General features: G+C 47.4%; 1 long non-coding RNA gene across 1 annotated transcript in view; it reads right to left on the minus strand.

The window, feature by feature from the left end:
* Positions 1–9,409, minus strand: part of LOC109255187 (uncharacterized) — a 31,772-nt gene extending 22,363 nt beyond the window's left edge. The window contains exons 1-3 of the long non-coding RNA XR_002075120.2: positions 8,548–9,409; positions 7,915–8,127; positions 4,697–4,917 (exon numbers count right to left, since the gene is read on the minus strand). This is a non-coding gene — a long non-coding RNA (uncharacterized LOC109255187). The remainder of the gene's footprint in view (positions 1–4,696; positions 4,918–7,914; positions 8,128–8,547) is intronic.
* Between the last annotated feature and the right edge of the window lie 8,038 nt (positions 9,410–17,447).

Below are 17,447 nucleotides of genomic sequence, written 5' to 3' on the forward strand. Positions count from 1 at the left end.
TCTGGATAGAGGAAGGTGAGGCAGAAATGCCATTTAGAAATCACAGCAAGGAAACAAGGAAGAATTCTGAGATTACAGTTGATTTCCAACTCTGCGGCAAATCATCAGGATGTCAAAATGGATGGAATTTTAAAATATTTCCCTGACTATAGATGATGCAAGTTTAGCTACTGAAAACCACAGCCCTGCCCTCCTGGTAGGTTTGTTGTGTGTGCGGTGGGGGAAGGGAGGCAGGACGGAGAGGAGGACAGGAGGGTGCTGTACTCCTGGAACGGGAACTGGAAACACCAGGACCAAAAGTAGCTGCATGCCAAACAGGGCAGAGCTCTGGCTTCCTTTGTGTCAAGTTCTTGGAGTTTAAATTTAAACTTCTGGGGGTCTCTCCCCTCAAAGTCCAGATAAATTGATGGTCTTCCTGGGAGTTCTATGCCGTGCCTAGCTTTTACTCATTCTGTTCCCCTGGATGGGAATACCCTTCCTTGCCCCTTTCTCTGACCTTTAAAGCCGTAATTATTCCAAGTGTGGTAAGGACTGAGTCAAAGTATCAGCTTGGCCACCACCACCCCCCCATCATTATATCCATCACTCCCTTCTCTCTGACCCGTATGAGTGTCAGGTATCTACCTATGGGTCTACATGGAGGAGGTTCTTTGAGGTCAAAGACTACATCTAATACCCTATGTGTCTCTCTAGATACCTTCTTCCATATAGTAAGGATGCTCAAAACACTTGTGAATAATATTACTTCATCCTCTACCTTTGCTGGGCCTTGAGATGTTGTCCACCCTGAACTTATAAAACCCCATACAGCAGCCCCAACAGAGGAAAGATAGCCGTGGGATTCTCTGCTCATTACAGCAGGATTTAAAGACGGCTACTTTCAGCCAGTAAGTCAAGGGATCACGGTAAAAGGCTGCCTTGAACCAAAGACCTGTGCTAGAAGGGATCATCTATTATTAAAGGTTAAGGCCCTGGGACCCCTATCTGGCCCCTCTCTGCCATCAGACCTGCCCTTTTTCACACAGTTGCATAGGGACAGGACGCCACATCTCAGTGTGCCTTGGGAGATCTGACCTCTCCACAGAGCTCTCTCTATTGGTTGCCTGTTGAAGGGGGCTCCCTACTAACTATGCCATAACACAGATCAAATCAAGATTAAAAGATGCCAGGTGCCTGAACACGGCTCCTTTGGACTCCAGGAGGAGTCAGTCAGGTGTAACTCCAGTTCATACGCTTATTTTTAATGAGGGCTTGGCTTTGAACATCCTAGTGAGTGAGTCCATATTCATAGGATATTCTCAAGCAGGGAAATGCAAGTCTAGCTTGTGTTCTCAAAGGACTCAGAGACTGTCTTCCCTGGAAGGGAATTTAATATCACCCAATACAACACCATTTCCGGAAGTAACTGGAGTCAGAGAGGGGAAGGGACTTCCCCAAAGGTACCCAATCTATGACGGGCAAAAGTGGGGTTACAGCGCTATAGTTTTTCAACCTCCCCTGCAAAGCCCTCCAGTGTAAGGAAAGCAACACTTCCGTTTCCTTTGATAAAGTATCACAGAACTTCATACCCACCCCTACCAGAGAGTGTCTTCCCACTTGCCCACTTGGTAAGTACAAATAGACGTCCCTGTCCCCATCGCGCCCCGCACCTGCGCGTTTCTGGCTTTCCACCTCCGCGGTCATTATTGTGACCTGTCCTTCTCTGTCCTGTTCTCTTAGGCACCTTCAGCACCTGCAAAGCTGCCTCGTGTACGGAGCTGGTGCTTGGTTGTTCCCTATTGTGTAAGGGAGCGACTAAATGAAAAGAGATCAGTTGAACTCTGGCTGTCCTTTACAGAAAACCAGAAGTGGCCTGCACGCGGAGGGAGGAAGAAGATGATCTTTGATACCGGCTGGTGAAGTCTAGGATCCACGCTAAGGGCCACATTCTCTTAGTTAACTACAAGTCAAGAGGAGAAAGGAGACGACGTTGGGCCACGTGTTTGGAGCAAATTGTCCGACTTATTCAAAGAGCTGGCGTGGAATTTTCACGCAGCGGTGATACGCCATCATTGGCACTACACGCGCCCACGCTGGGAGTGTGCACGCCCACGTATGCTCACTCACACCCTCCCATCTCCTCCTATTAGACGCTCCCACAAAATCTCTCACGATGTTGGCAAGTTGCTCAAGGGAATCTACCTATCCGTGGAATCCAAGATGGAAGAGAGGCTGGTCTCTTCTTGGGAAAGATAAAAGAGTCCAGAAATGATTATACTTGTCAGTTTTCCCTGGAAAGACTTATTTAGCCCAAGATCTAGTAAAGAAGTCTTGAAAAAAAGAGACTTTTTCCACAGTGCTTATTTTTTTTTTTTCATACACATATATCCCCTTTGCATTAGAGGTGCCTCCAACATTAAGATGTGAACAGCTTCCAGGGGCGCCTGGGTGGCTCAGCCGGTAAAGTATCCGACTTCGGCTCAGGTCACGATCTCGCGGTCTGTGGGTTCGAGCCCCACATCAGACTCTGTGCTGACAGCTCAGAGCCTGGAGCCTGCTTCTGATGCTGTGTCTCCCTCTCTCTCTGCCTCTCCCCCACTCGTGCTCTGTGTGTGTCTCTCTCTCAAAAATAAACATTAAAAAAATTTTTAATATGTGAACATCTTCCGACTTGAAAAAAAAAAAAGAAAAATCTGTTTTTTAATAAAGAAATTCCCACAGTGCAATTCATCTCTCACTAAGCACTGTGCTTGTCCAACTATGGCAGAGACTTTAGGAGGAAAAAGATTCAAATTCCAGTTCAATTTACTTTTTCCTGTTTAGCTCCAAGCTCAGTAGGTGATCTTATAAGTTGACGGGGGTAACATTGCACCTATTAGCACTCGTCAACCAAAAGTAGATTGTTCAGGTTTCAGTAAACGTTTTTTTTTGAATTGGTTTAGGTTGGTGAGAAAATAAATTAAGTCAGAAACTCTTTGAGGCAAATTACATATTGAAATGAACAGTCGGATGCAAAATTCCCCATCCCCCTCCTCAAAAAAAAAAAAAAACCAGGAAGAAAGCATAAATCTTGCTTTTCTGAGCTGTGAGAATTTCTACTCCTGTTACATCTGCGAACACTTCATAAGGCAATGTCTACGGTTTGATTTTCATAGCCCGTGTTTGATTGGAGCTTGCGTGACATCTGGGACTGTATTTTTGGAGAAATTTTGAAGCTAGTGATTTCCAGTGTTTAATCGCCAGCGTATTTATTTTCTACTATAGCATAATTGTCCATGGCTCCACATTTATTTTTTATGGGAGCCGTGCAAAATGAAAATCCGGGTGAATTAGTAACTTGCTCTTGTATCTGTCAAGGCTCGGTGGCTCTTACCTGCTCTAGAGGCTAAAAGCCGATGTGCTGACCTCACCGTGTCGGAAAAATCGAACACATGGCTGTTGTCAAGGACAAGACGCTGTCGGTTATAACAACAAAGGGAGCAGAAAAGGCTAATGAAGGAAGAGGCTATGCACCCCAGACAGGTACACAGCACCCTGCCCCTGGGGCTCCAAACCTGGGGTCGGGTCGGTGGCCACAGGTGCCTGCTGCAGAAAGGTAGGCTGTGCAAAAATTGTTTTCACCCCTGTCTACTGAGACGGAAAACACCTCAACTGGGCAGCCTGGTCCTCAGGAAGGGCATGAATAAGCACTTGCTTCTCCTCGTGGGGTTCGTCCAGCAGCCTGGTGTGCACGCAGGTAAGAACTAGAACGTAGGCGGCCTACCTGCACACTCACCAGGGCTCCCCCTGCCAGCTTTGTGGCATCGTGGGGGATCTTCTGTTTAGTTGGCTGGGTGTTATTGTGACCTCTCTTCTTCTGCTTTCAATTAAGCTACTGCAAGTCAAGAGACAGCAGCCACTGGACCAAAATCTAAGAAGTGATTTGCCCCGGGTCACACAGTTATTTAGCGAAAGAGTCAATCTGGACAAGATTCCTTCCCATAAACCAAAGCTGGTAAGGTGGGGTGAATGAGAGAGAGGGTGAAGGGAGGGACTGAAGTTTATAAGGGCTGCATGAAAAGGGGAGGCTTTGAGACAGAATTGATAGACAGTGTTTCAGTGGCTCAGCTGTCCCCTCCCACTTCTGGCTTCATTTCCCTCCGAGCCCCTCTTTACTCTGAGTTTCCGTCTGGGCAAGTCCTGAGCTTCTGGAATGTGTCTTCGCCTTCCTTATCTGGGAGCTAATCACTAAATAGCAGGTGGTGAAGATTCTGTTTTTCATCTCTCTTGTTCTGTCCTCTCTTTTACTCATTTCCTCAGGGCTGTGAATTTCTGAATCCCAAGCAGGAAACCTCCCTGATGTGTTCACACCTGGAACATCACTCTCTCTTTGTTTGGAGAGGATGGAAAGGTGCAGGGAGAATCAAGACAAAAGGCTGTTTTCTAAAGAAGGAAGAGAGATGTCAGCATTTAAATAGTAATGCACACACTCTATGAAGATGTATGCACACACATTTTTTTTTAACCCAGCACTCTTTCTTTCAACTCCTACATTTCCCTACATGTCTCCACTCCAGTCAACATCGTATAAGACAAAGAGTGTTTACTGGGTGTCACTTCAGTTATCAACACTCCACACAAATCGGTTGACAGAGGAAATGGGCAAAGAACGTTTGCAAGCCTCTTTGGGGTTGAAATAACAACCAGACTACCTGGAGGCTCACAGAGATTAGCTTACCTTTTGCTCCTACAAATGTAAGAAACTGGCTCTTGAAAGAAGCTGTCATCAATGTCCCTCTCTCCGTGGGTGTTGGGAAGTTCCAGCCTTTCTGAACGGTGCACTCTGTCCTCTTCATGGACCTACCATTTTGGAAGGGACTTCGGGAGGTCAACTAGCACAGGCTCCCACCTGTAGTTATCATTTGTCCAGGTGGTTGTGGTCTACTGAACATAAACTCCCTGTGGGGAAAAGGGAACAAAATACTGGATGCAAAGATGTACATCTGAATCCACAGTTTCCGGTCTGTGGGCTCCCATAGTTGGGGGCGCCATGTTTGCATGAATCAGTACCTACGGACTGGCTAAATAGTATGACTCATGTACATATACTCTGACACTTCTATTGTATTTATTGATTCAGTCTACAAATATACAGAAGGTGCCTACTTTGTGCCGGGAACTGTGCCGGGTGCTGAAATATACAACAGATGGTGGACAAGTCAAACCAACTCTGCCCCTGTGGTAGGTATTTCTGGTCCAGTGGTGAAGACAGGCACAGAGAGTTGCAGAAGGAAAGCAGTAACTCAACTTTGGGATAGTATATTAAAAAGGTTGTGATTACCAGCATTCAAATTACTTTAAAGGTGATGGCCCCTGCCATTAAGCATTTGTTCTATCAATGCATTTCTCAAATGTGAGTACCTTTATCTGCCGGTCTATAAATGTTTTTAGATGAAAATGTGCCTCCATACTAAAAATACTTGGACACCACTGACCTAAATCATCCCCAAGAGATGCCTTTTCTATCCCAGATGAATGAATTAAATAGCAAGAAGTGATATTCCATCAATATTCCAGCGACTCCCAGCTGGACAATTCTTTCTTAGATTTGAGCTTGTGTTGCTTCATGGAAAGTTAATCTCAATTTTCTCTGAACCCCCATCATCCAGGAATGCTACCTCTCTGGAGAGCCCTGGAGAAATCAAGAAAGTACACATGCATTTGGTCATCGATTCCACTTCCACAGAGGGCAGAGAGGGGCCCCACCTCTCCCCTTGACTTGGGTGAGGTGGGAGGCACGGTCTTGTGGTTGATTTCGGTATGCTATGGAATAGCAGACCTGGAGCCACGGGACATGACTTGTTGCTCTATTAGACACGCTAGATAATCTCCTGAAACAAAGAAATAAAGCAGTGATTCGGTGGGAGGATTTTCCTGTCAAGAATTATGAATGCCGAAGTAACCCAGAAAATATAGCTGTATTTGAACAGGGCCAGGCAAGATAATGGACAAGAAGACCTATTAAATGTGAGGTCCCATTTAAATCGAAATGATCCCCCAAATCTCAGCTCCCAGGGGGGGTCTCTGTTTGTGCATTCCAGGGTAGAAATACTACAGGGACACTTTTGGCGTGTGATGGGCACTGAACCTACAAATAGCAATAAAAGATGGCCTTTCAAGTGGCTTCCTTCAGTAAACAAAAGGTAAATAAACAGCACTGCTCATTTAGAAGATAACTAAGGGGCGCCCCAGTGGCTCAGTCAGTTAAGCATCTGACCTCAGGTCAGGTCATGATCTCATGGTTCATGAGTTCAAGCCCTGCGACAGGCTCTGTGCTGACAGCTAGGAGCCTGGAGCCTGCTATGGATTCTGTGTCTCCCTCTCTCTCTGCCCCTCCCCCACTCACACTCTGTCTCTCTCTCAAAAATAAATAAACATTTTTTTAAAAAAAAAGATAACTATCATGCCGGTCAGAGTGGCTAAAATGAACAAATCAGGAGACTCTAGATGCTGGAGAGGATGTGGAGAAACGGGAACCCTCTTGCACTGTTGGTGGGAATGCAAATTGGTGCAGCCACTCTGGAAAGCAGTGTGGAGGTTCCTCAGAAAATTAAAAATAGACCTACCCTATGACCCAGCAATAGCACTGCTAGGAATTTACCCAAGGGATACAGGAGTGCTGATGCATAGGGGCACTTGTACCCCAATGTTTATAGCAGCACTCTCAACAATAGCCAAATTATGGAAAGAGCCTAAATGTCCATCAACTGATGAATGGATAAAGAAATTGTGGTTTATACACACAATGGAACACCACATGGCAATGGGAAAGAATGAAATCTGGCAACATTTGCAGCAATGTGGATGGAACTGGAAGGTATTATGCTGAGTGAAATAAGTCAGGCAGAGAAAGACAGATGCCATATGTTTTCACTCAAATGTGGATCCTGAGAAACTTAATAGAGAACCACGGGGGAAGGAAAGGGTTGGGGGGAGTTACAGAGAGGGAAGGAGGAAAACCATAATAGACTCTTGAATTACAGAGAACAAACTGAGGGCTGATGGGGGGCGGGAGGGAGGGGAAAGCGGGTGATGGGCATTGAGGAGGGCCCCTGTTGGGATGAGCACTGGGTGTTGTATGGAAACCAATTTGACAATGAATTATATTATAAGAAAATTATTTAATTATGAAAAAATTTTTAAAATAATAATAAATTTTTAAAAGATAACTAAACAGTACTTTAGACTTTGTGACAGCAGGCAGAAGAGCGACATGGGCGGGGTGGGGGGCAAGCCATTGTGCAGAGAGCAGTAGGCTTTGAGTCAAGAGACTGGACTTTACCCAGGTTCTATGTCTAATGTCAGACTGACTTTTGGCAAAGTAAGACTCAGCTTCCACTCAGTTTCCTGACGCATAAAATGACAAAGGTTGCTCCCCGCGCCCCGTGCTCTGACTCCGGGTCCCCTACCAGAAAGGGCTTCTTATAAAGGTCACCTTAACTTGACAGGCCACAACTGTCCTTCCTACGAACTTCGCACAGCAGGACAGAAGCTCCACCTGTTTGCATGAGGCCTGGGTTGTGGGATAAGGGATTTCCTGACGGAACCCCAAGAGTCTGTATCGTCACATCCTCCCCAGTGAGCCCATGAGGAAGTGTACCAAAAAGCCACAGGGTGAGAACACTTTGGGGGCAGCCGTAAGAACAGGTTGTGTTTATTTAGGGGCTGGAAATGTAAGTACACGTATCAGACGCCTCCCCCACACCACCCACACCGCCCCTACCATGGTTACAAAAAAAGAAAAAGAAAAAGAAAAAAGAAAGGACACAGCGGATCTTTGGCACAGTTAGGCCTTGCCCATTTTCAGCTCTGGTCTTTCTCTGAGGTAATATCTTTATCTGCTGCCCGCCAGACCTGTTTGTTGGTGCAGGTAAGTTTTGCTTCCTTCTGACTCACCGTAGCTTGCTTTGCGGCAGTGAACCCAGAAGCCACTGTTTCCTGATGATCTTTGGCCTACTTCTTCCGAGATGCCGTGGGGCAGTCATGGCACCCTGGGCGGTGGGTTGACTTTCCCTCAGTCAAAAGCCTTTGGCACGGCCACCTCCTGGTTCCCCCGAAGCCCTGCTGAGAAGTCACGGTGGAGAAGTGCCAGGAAACGCCTCCCACACTCTGTTAATTACACAACGGACTTTCAAAAGTAAAAACTGGGTATCCAAAGCCCCCAGGAAGTACCATACGAGCCGCGACCTCCAAAATGAACCAGTTAAGGAGGTCCAGCACAGCGGAAGAGGGCTTGCATTTCGAAGTTAGATAAAGCCCAGTTGGACCAACCTTAGTGCAACATGGAACTCGTTAATAGTTCCACCTGCCTTGCTGTTTTGCAGTTCCACGCCTCGATTGTGCTGCCTCCGCTTTCTGGAATGCTCTGCCCCACCCCACGGCCTCTCTTCACGGAACTACCTCCCGCTTATCATCCGCACTTCAAACACCACCTCCTCCAGGAAGTCCACCCTGCACATCCCCAGCTGCATTAGACGCCCCTCTTGGTACTTAGCCTCATGCCCCATGTATGGCTGTCATTGCACTTACCATATTGTCGTATAATTGCTATCTTCCGCTCCTACGCTGAATTTCTTCTTGGCCAGAACCAACACATTTTATTTATCTTTGTTCTCTCCGTAGCTCAATGCATAACTTAGTATGTTCATTAAATAAATAAACAATCGGGTTCATCCACTTATCGGCAATATGTTCTGGGCAACTTAGTTCACTTCTCTGAGCCTCGGTTCTTTCCTCTGTAGGTTGGAAATAACAATCCATGCTGTTGTTCAGAGTGGAAGGAGCATATGGAAAAGTCTACTGCAATGCTGATGCACAGGCATGGAGAATTAAGTGCCCAGGGCTGTGAGTCTGCACAGGGAATGGAAAAGAAAGAAGAAGAAGCAAGCTCGCTTCCCCCACAATGAGGACTCCTTCAGTCAGTCTGCAGCCCTTTCTCCCGGGAGGTCGGGCACCAACCCATAGCTCCCTCACCGCAGGAAGCCTGGGAGTCTTTTCCTTTGTTTGTTTGTTGTTGTTGCTTTTCATAAATGAGAAACACAAAAGCAGATCCTTGCTAAACGTTTCCCTGGGACTGCAGCATCTTTAGCTGGATTGACTGAGTAGAAGATTATTTTTGTCATTTATCTCATCGATACAGGTCCCTACAAGTCTAGGCACCTCCCGGCCCCACCAACACATACACCTCTCTCAAACAGGTCCTTTTTCAAGTGAGGTCAGGCTTCCCCAGAGAGATTCTGGTGCTTTATCCACACACTCTGGGGAGGAAAAGAAGAGGCAGCAGGGGTCGGAGGCCCTGGAAACTTGACAGGTAGCCTGGCTCTTGGAGAGTCTTCTCAGTGTGTCCAGAAAAGTTTCCAAGTACTGGGGATCATAAAGGGCGGATGTGCAGAAGCCAGGTAATGCCAACGTGTCAGGTACTGGCTTGCCACAGGTGTACAGGTGCCACAGGACCATCACCACCCACTCCCGGTCCCTCCGAAACACACGGGCACAGCGGCACCCCACATATATCGAACTACCTCCCTTCTGGCAACATGCAAGGCTCTCCTTTGCTCTAGTCCCCACGAATCCTCTGGTGACTCAGGCTGGAATCAGACCCCGGGAGTCGTCTAGAGCACATGCAAGCCAGGGTTAACTTATTCACCAATCATTGACTGAGCAAGTGCCTTGTGCTAGGCAGGGCAGGCCAATCGATGCCTTCTGGAACATGCTCACGAGTCTTTCTCCCCATGGGGGGGGGGGGGGGGCAGGAACAATTTCAGGCAGAAAGCGTGGTAAGGCAAGGGCTTGGTACGGAGGTATTGAAGGGAGACGTCTGTGCTGAGCCAGGCACACATCATCAGCATTCAAGTCATTCTGCAAGGACATACAAGAGGGTGCCAGACCACTCCCGGGGACCCGCAAGACAGCTGTCAAAGCAGAGGCTGGGTACAGTGGTCAGACAATGGGGGAGGGTCACGGGTTGGAGAAAGATCAAAGGGAAAGAGGGCTTCCCACGGAAGTTCTGCCGCTTTCAAATTCAACCATGGCCAAGGAACCAAGAAGCGCTTAAGTATCTTCCCCATGATCACCTCCAAAGTACCTCAGGGTCCAAGAATTGAAGATAAAGGAGCTCCTTACAGGGAAGCTGATGGAGACTCACACGAAGCCTAGTTTGGACTTGGCCACATAGGCTACTCTGGAGGGTTTTAAACGTGTCTCAGAAACACACACAATCTTCCCTGGGATGTCCCCTCCCCTTGAACCTGGGCAGGTTTCTGACTCGCTTGCAATCACCTGAATGTGGCAGAAGAGATGCTCCATGACTTCTAAAGCCACATGCCAAAAGGCCTTGCAGTTTCTTTTTTCCCTGGGACTCTTGCACTCAGAGCCCTGAACTCCGAGCCATGCAAAAGACTGAGGCCGCCATGCTGTGAGGCAGCTCAAGTGTGTGGAGTGGCCACGTGTGGGTGTTCTGGCTGACAACCCACTGAGGTCCCAGCCCACGGCTTGCCAGATGTGTGAATGGGTGAGCCTCCTGATGACCCCAGTGCCATGCCTTGAATTGCCCCCTGCCCTTGATTCTTCCCAGCCGAGGCTCCAGACATTGTGAAGCAGAGATAAGCAGCCCTTTCCATCTCCTGTTTGAACCCCTGGCCCGCAGAGTCCAGGAGCAGAGTGAAACAGTTGTCTTACGCCACTGAGTTTGGCTGATTTGTGGTGAGTGAGTGGCAAGACGTCAGTGATTCAGTGATCCTGGAGGTGAGAGTGAACAGTGCTTGGAAAAGGAGGGGGGAATGCACAAACTAGACAATGACTCTGTGGGACAATAAGAGAAGGGCAATGACTTGAGTGATGCAGTCTGTACTCTGTTTTCTTTTCTGAGGTGAGAAAGGAAGCGAATGTAATCACATGTCACATGGGATGCTTAGGTCTTGCCTCTACTGGCCCAGCCTCGTAGTGGTTGTTGGGCACTCATGCCCACTCGCTCTGCTCTAGGAAGACAGGAGCCCCCTGCCCCTGAGAGGGCCCCTGGTGGTGGGAAGTCAACTGATGGGACATCAGTGTTACCTACAGTGGGTATGATTTGCAAACTTGCAGTCAGGAATTCATTTTTCACAGCAAGAGAGGGAGGTCACTCCTGGTGATTCAAATCTCGGCAGGGGGTTCTGCTTTTTGTCCCTGATCATGTCCCAGGCATGCTTCAGGGGGTGACAAGGAGTGTGTCCCCCCCAAAGATGTCCCAGAAATCATCCAGTTATCCCTGAGATGGCTTACAGTCCTCATGCTGAAAGAGACCCTAACCAGCACTGAGAGTGTTGATTTGACCCCAGTTTCAGGCAGTTTCTTGTGGCAAAGCTCTTTATTCTTTGAATTGTTTCAATTTCCATTGTTTGGAAAAAGGTCACTTTCTCACTCCCACCTGACTGCCAGGAATATTTACCCTTATTTAAACAGCCCTTTATTAGAGCTCAAGTAGATTTTAAGATGCCACTCTGACACCCTTGTTCTAGGAGGAAAGGGAGGAGGACTTCAACAGGCCAGGTCGGGGGTTTGGAAGCTGGCCCAGCAGTCAGGTCACAGGCTGAGGAGCATCTAGGACCTCTGGAGTGCTGGAGGATGGTCAGAGCCCTACACATTCAGGGGGGGAAGTGGGGGCGGGCTCCCAGATCTGCAGGGTTCACCTGTTGACCTCTGTTTGGGTTTCCTGAGCAGCTCCATTTTCCAAGGATCCACTTGTGTTGTCAGAAGGGCATTGCATCTGCCTCAGTTTGCTCTGATATCCTGTAGGCTTTGAACTAGAAGGGACCTTAGAAATCACCTAGGGCAACCCCCAGGAAGGGAAAGAACCCATGGTCACACAGCAAGTGTTCTTTAGTGCCAAATCTAGAACTAAGATCAGGGAAAGTAGGGCCCCTGGCTCCCAAGTCAAGGCTCTTCTCACTGTGCTGTGAGGCTACCCAGATGGGCTTCTCCTTAGACAGTATGAATTCAGAGAATCTGCTGGAGCTTAACCAAACTCCTGGGTACCAAAGGTCCTGTCTGCCAAACCACACCTCTTCCTCCCCCCACTCCATACTCTAATCCCAGCTTCCCAAACCTCTAGAATATTTTGGAGGTGAGCAGAAAAACAAGCTGCCAAGGCGGTGCTGTACTCCTTAAGCATCCTCAGATTTAAAGCTACTGATCATTCTAGAAATTAAGACTTTCCCAACCACCCTTTCTCCCCTCCCTACCCTGGCTCTGATTTCATGTCTGCCTTTTTGTTTCTTTGGCTATATGAGGCATGTCATATGACCAAGCTTCCATATAGATTGTTTCCTATAAATGCAAACACTGTATTTGAACATATTAATAAGACTTAATTTTGGTCAGTGTGCTGTTTTGGGGGTTTTTCAATAAACCGTATCCCTTGAACACATCTTTAGACAAAGTAAAATACCAAAGAGCATGATTAATTGCAGACAATGGAGAAATCACTTGGACATAAATGTTGTAATAGAGTGACAGCTTGTCTTATATTATAATTGTTTGTGTAAGCATCTATTATTTTTCCCACTGAAGCTGACTGTTAAGGGATTACATCAGGTCTTTTTTCAGTTCTGCATCACTTACAACCTCAAGCATAGTGCTTTTCATATATGAAGGCCTCTATAAATGCTTGTTAAATTGAATTTTTTTTTAATTTAGTGAGAGCTCACTATGTGATAGGCAGGGTGTTAGAGGTTTTCACAGCTTTAAAAAATTGATTCTCGTGACTACCCTGTATCAGTTAGTTATTGCCACAGTAATGATGTCATGCAAACCACCCTCAAGTTTAGTCGTTTAAAATAGTAACCTCTTATTTTTTGTGGGTCTCCATGTTGGTTAGCCAATTCTGCTGATCTAGGCTGGGCTCCGCCCATCTCAGGAGAGCACGTGTGGTCAGCTGGAGGGCAGCTGGGGGGGCGGGGGAGCTGATCTAAGATGACCTAAGCTGGGGTGGCGAGAATAATTGGGGCCTCTCCCCACATGAATTTTCACTTTCCAGCAGGTAGCCTAACCTTAATACTCATGATGGAGGTGGCAGGTTTCCAAGAGAGTAAGCTGAAGCTTACGAGCGCCTTAGAGGTCTAGGCTCAGAACTGCCACACGGTCACGTTGACCACATTTGTTGGTTAAAATGAGTCACAAGGCCAGCCCCAGATTCAAGGGCTTGAATAAATCAATTCCACTCTTGATGGGAGAACCAACAAAGTCACGTTGCAACGCACTGAAGGATTGTGCTCATTTTTGCAGTCCATCCACCACCTAAGTCCAATTTGGAGATGAAGAAAGAAAATGGGCAGAGCTTAAAGATTTGTTTAAAATGTTATACAGTTGCATTGTCGTGATGGCTGCGCAACTCTAATAAATTTACTAAAAATCATTGAACTGTACACTTACAAGAGCTGGCTTTTACGGTATGCAAATTACTCCTCAGTAAAGCTGTTTTAAAAAAAAAACTGAAAAAAAAATTTAAGTTTACTGAAGATCGTTTAACTCATGATTGTCCAAATCTGCATTTAAACTCAGGTATTCTGGCACGAAACTCAGCAATCTTCCCAGCGTGCTGTATTTATCATACCTAACGTATCCGATTCGCAGAACTGGGGAATCTACTGAGAGTAAGAAAGATCTTCTCCAGGGTATTTTGTCCATCCTTCTTCCTTCAAGCCGCTGAATGTGGAAGGTTGCTGGTGCAGGAACATGACCCATCTTCTTAGGCTGAAAACTAGAAACAGCACTACAGGAAACCTGAGCCAGGGGAAAAATAGGTCCCATCTTCCCCAATGCTTTTGGGATCCAGGATGATCAGTACGAGAAAGAACTTGACCCACTGTTCTTTTTGGAACCTGAAGCTGCAGGCCGTTCTTGCCTTTTCTGACCATATCCTTAGTAGCCTAATGGGTTTAGATTCTGGTATTTAAAAAAGCATTTTTATAACATTTTTCTTCTTATTTTATCACCCGGTGCCCAAGTCAAAGTGTCCTCTTTGGGGCTGAAAATGGTTGTATTCGTTTCGTTATTTTTATTTTTATTTTATTATTTGGGGGAGGAGGGGCAGAGGGAGAGGGAGAGAGACTCTCAAGCTCCATGCGGGGCTCAATCCCACGACCCTGGGAATCATGACCTGAACCAAAAATCAAGAGTCAACCAACTGAGACACCCAGGTGCCCTGAAAGTGGTTGTATTCAAATTAAAGTTTGCCCAAGGAACTGTCTTTGTGGATAAAATCCCCTAATATGAGGACACTAGGAATAACAACACTTTTTTGATAGTGGGTTTGTATATCTGTGGGTCCTCCCTTGTGTGCATGAAGGGATCTGTGAGAATGATGAACAAATGGGAAGGGCCACGGTTTCGTCTTCTAATTTGGGCTTGTTTCTGGAGAGAGAGAGTGACATGCCGAGGAGACACATCCAAGCTCACTATAAACAGCTTTGAAGAGCAAATTGGGCAGCTTTCATCAGTCACACACGGACCACATCAAAAGCTGCCGGAGGAGAATCACTTACCCGATGTCAGGCAGGGTCAGGCCAACGTTATCAAACGCTCTTACTCCGTATTAGAAACCAGAATCACCCGGAGAAAAGGACGTAAAGAGGAGTGTCAGAAATCAAGCCACGGGAAGGAGGGAAGCAAATAAGGCAGAAAATGAGATGCGGTGGCGGTGAGGAGAAGGAGGGAAGAGAAAGAGAGGAAGAAAAAGGGAGAGGAAGGGAAAGAGGAGGATACGTAAACAGGCAGCGAGAGATAGACAGCAGAAGACAGCAGAAAGAAAGTGGGGGAGACAGAAGAAAAGAAAAGCAACAGTGAAAGAAAGACGGAGAAAGGGGAGAGAAACAGCCTTCGTCCGGGGGTAAGGCCACACTGGCAGCCATCTGGCCTGAGGACTCACTGTCCACGCAGACTTCTGTCCGAGGTCAGATCGGTTCCATGTCTGCATCTAGAGAAGCGCCATCAAGTCTCTGGAAAAGGGGGTGGGATGCAAAGCAAAGAAAAACACACACTCCAATCCTCTTCCCCTTAGGTCCCCAGATTATCTCTCATCTCCTATGAAGGGCTATTCGATCATCCTGGCCGGCTTCACTCAGCCTCTGCAAATCAGAGGGAACAGTCATCAGAAAGCCAGCCCGACGTCCACCTAAGCCTCCCACTGGAGTGATTTCATCTTTTATTACAAGAAAGCTAGGGCAGTCATGTATCAGCTCAGGCTGTAAATCTGCCTTCTTCATAGATCAAGTTCGATTTTTCAACTAATTGGAGGGAAACAAATCCACTCCTGGGTCAAGCCAAGCAAATTTCCCCTTTTCTGCAAAGCACCTGGTTCTCTCTTAATCAAGAGGTAAGGGCCCAGGAGCCTGGGGGTCCCAGGGTGGAGCTTTGGGGAGCCCAGGGTCAGCGAGAGGATAGGAGGTACAAGAGAGGGGGGCCCATGCCACAGGGGGGCGATATGAGAAGCGGGAGATGGAGGGGCTTCCTCCAAGGCAGAATTTGCTCATTATATCTTTCCACCCCATGAAGAGATATTGGAAATAACAATGCATTAAGAACAAACAGGGCCCTGAGACCGCCTGGCTCCTTAAACTCCATGCCCATTTGCTGAAACAAAGCAAGATACTAGGAACAGTTTGAGAGTGGTTCCCAAGGCTTAACTGCAGGGTTTACATAGGAGCTGAGAGAATAACCCCCAAAAACTGTATGAGCCAGTCATTGGCATGCATCATTTCATTTCATCATCCCAGCAACCCTACGAGGTAGGCATTCTTCTTACTACTATTTCCATTTTACTGATGAGGAAACAGACACCCAGAGAGGTTAGACGATGGGCCCAAAGTCACAGAGTGAGAAATCGGAGCCGAGCCTCCCCCCGGGGCCGGTCTTCCACGGCCCCCACTGCTCAAGCCGAAGGTGGACATGACGGAAGAACAAGGCACAGGATGGAGGGGAAGGGGACTGGTCATAGCCTCAGTCCAGCTGGGCAGGACCAGGGTTCTGAATAAGATGGTAACGGACCGTGTCACGGAGAAGAGGCCAGTTTATGATACATTTTTTTAGCTTTGGGAAAGTGGCGCAGCCCTAAGCCAAGACAGAAGGTCACATTATTATGGGCAGCAACAAGTTTCGGGAGCTCTCTAAACTCTTCTATTGCCCTTTATGAAAGCAAAAGACCGGAAAATTATCCGTAATTACAGAGCCATCAGCTCTGAATTGCAACACCTCTTGCATGGGCCAACATGGCAAATGACTCCAGAGCATTCATCAGTGTCCTCAAGTCCTCCTCCCGCCCCTGCCCCACCTTGGCATGTCTTGCTATAAGCAGCCCACCCCGTACAGCAGTGGGGTCTGGAGCACGGGCTGTGCGGTCAGACAGACCGGTGTTCACGTATCGTCTCAACGACGCACGACCTGAGTAACTTTAGACACTTTGTTCAACACCTCCGAGCCACTTTCCTCATCTGCAAAATGGGGGCTACAAAAGCACCTTAGACCCAGCAATATTCGGATAAAATAAACAGATGGCTGCATAATAGCTACAACAATACCTAGCATGTAACAAACGCTCTTTACGAAAAGCTGTCATTATTACATTTTCTCCACCCCTTCATCTTCTTCATTGGAAGCTACCAGAGGAAGAGGGAAACCAAGAGCGACTGCTTACATAAAAGCCGGATAGAGCCTGGCGATTCCACTGGAGGCAATAATTATAACGCTGCTTCAGAGCACGGAGAGTTCCAAGAACAGAATACACACTTGGAACAAGTTCATTAAAAAATTGCTTACTCATAAAAGCTGCTATCGTTATAGCCTGACAAATGGAAGACACACAGCCAATAAATAAGAAGGCCGTGGTAAACAAGCCGACTGTACCGTGCGGTCGCTTGATTTCTCTCTTCCCATCCGTCAACTGTTTCCTAACCTTTTATGGGGTTATAATAACAAGTTCAGGTAGGTTTTATGTGCCTGTTTACTCTGAGTTTTCCCCAAGCTCCAAATAGAGGGAAGAAGCTTCCAGACTTCTCCACCAGGTCCCGGAATGGAAGGAGGACGAGGCAGCCGGAGCCCGGCAGGCTTGCTCCCGCTGCTTTGCCCGAGATCAGCACCAGGCTCTTCCTACCTCTTCAGCCCGGCTCGAGACCTCGGCCCCTCTGCACCTCTGCTCCCATGCCTCTGCATCAGGCCACTCCAGGAACGGCTTCCCAGCCCGCCTGGGCCCTGCTGCCTTGCCCCAGCCCACATAGGTCACCTCAGTGGAAGGAGTCCTCGCTGGAAAGTCAGGAGATGGGGATGATAGCGCCGTCCGGCCGCTTAGTAGGCAGACATTGTCACTGAACTTCTCTGAGCCTCAGTGTTGTTGTCTGTAAAATGGGTATAACGACTCCCCTGCAGCATTCCCGTGAAGCTTTAAAAAGTCTGTGCCTGTG

Source organism: Panthera pardus, unplaced genomic scaffold, assembly GCF_024362965.1.
Source record: "Panthera pardus isolate Hobbes unplaced genomic scaffold, ASM2436296v1 HiC_scaffold_21, whole genome shotgun sequence".
Lineage (NCBI taxonomy): Eukaryota > Metazoa > Chordata > Mammalia > Carnivora > Felidae > Panthera > Panthera pardus.